The 1680-nt window shown below is 37.4% G+C and overlaps 1 pseudogene; it reads left to right on the top strand.

Moving 5' to 3' along the window:
• The first annotated feature begins 799 nt into the window (after positions 1-799).
• LOC107062846 (leucine-rich repeat receptor-like protein kinase PXL2) overlaps positions 800-1680 on the top strand; it is a 3254-nt pseudogene continuing 2373 nt past the window's right edge.

Genomic DNA, 1680 nt, shown 5'->3' with positions numbered 1-1680 from the left:
AAACACCAAATAAAATAAATCAATACACGAACACACCACCACCGTGCATGTATAGAAATTATAATGATTAAGGGACCAATATAATTGACATATATATGTGTGATGAATTAGAGTCAAATATAGGCAGCTAATCGACTAACATTCTTTTGATAAGTATGGATCATAAACTTTGGAATATGTCTTTTCAAACTTTAAATAAATGAATCTACCCTTTAATTAAACCCCTGCCAATATAAAAGCTACTAAGCGTATGCTTGCTAGTAAGTTTGATATGAAAGATTTAGGAGTAGCCGATTTAATATTGGGAATAAAGATTCACAAAACTCCTAACGGTCTAGCATTGTCTCAATCTCATTATATTCAAAAGGTACTTGAAAAGTTCAAGTATTTGAATTTCAAAAAGGCAAAGACCCCAATTGATGTGAACCTTAATCTTGCTAAGAATAAAGGTGAAAGTCAGTCTCAATTGGATTACGCCAGAGTATTGGGAAGTTTGATGTATGTCATGAATTGTACACGACCAGACATAGCCTGCGCTATAAGTAAACTGAGTCGATACACAAGTAATCCCAATCAAAATCATTGGTTGGCAATGAAGAGAGTTTTGGGGTACTTAAAAGACACTCAAAACTATGCTTTGCATTACAACAAATATCCAGCAGTTCTTGAAGGATATAGTGATGCAAATTGGATTACTGGGTCAACTGAAACCAAATCCACGAGTGGATATGTTTTCACTAGTGGTGGAGGAGCAATATCTTGGAAATCATCCAAACAAACATGTATAGCTCGCTCTACAATGGAGTCAGAATTCATCGCCTTAGACAAGGCAGGTGAAGAAGCTGAATGGCTCCGGAATTTCTTAGAAGATATTCCGTTTTGGCCCAAACCAATGGCCCCTATATGCATACACTGCGATAGTCAAGCTGCAATAGGAAGGGCTGGAAGCGTTATGTATAACGGGAAGTCTCGTCACATAAGACGAAGACATAACTCTGTTAGACAACTACTCTCTAGTGGAATTATCACAATTGACTATGTAAAGTCAAAGGATAATGTGTCGGATCCACTTACAAAAGGCCTAACTAGAGAGGGAGTTGAGAGATCATCGACGGGAATGGGGACTATGGCCGAGAACAAGTCATCGTGACGGTAACTCTACCTAGAAGACTGGAGATCCCAAGATCTAGGTTCAAGGAGATAAAACAAAGTCATAAATGACGGTTCAACATTGTCAAAATTTATTTTATGTCCATTCTCATGATGAGACAATGTTCAGTAACCAGGATAAAGGCATAAGGACTTTTTAATGGTTTCTAAGTTTGATACAGGGTATATCAAATAGTGTATCTACGGGATAACACAGTTAGAAACCACCTATGTAAGTGTGAAGTGTAAGCCGCTTCAAGGAAAATCCGGTAAGGCCAGTTCTTTAAGCACTTATTAACCGAGATGTGTTCATGGCTGAAACGAACAAAACAATGAGAACCAAAAACAGTTCAAGGGTTGATTGTGTGACTTATGTTGTCTAGGTATACACTAAAGCTCGACGGTTCAAAGATATCAAATCTACCGATTGACCGAGTATATCCGATATATGTTCACAACGAAAAGTTTAAGGGGAAACCTACTTATTCAAATGCGATTAACCCTTACTTACAAGACACACAAGTTTTTCAT

Source organism: Solanum tuberosum, unplaced genomic scaffold (genome assembly GCF_000226075.1).
Source record: "Solanum tuberosum cultivar DM 1-3 516 R44 unplaced genomic scaffold, SolTub_3.0 scf00274, whole genome shotgun sequence".
Classification (NCBI taxonomy): Eukaryota; Viridiplantae; Streptophyta; class Magnoliopsida; order Solanales; family Solanaceae; genus Solanum; species Solanum tuberosum.
The sequence above is the reverse complement of the archived record's forward strand: the minus strand, read 5'-3'. Positions and strand labels throughout refer to the sequence as shown.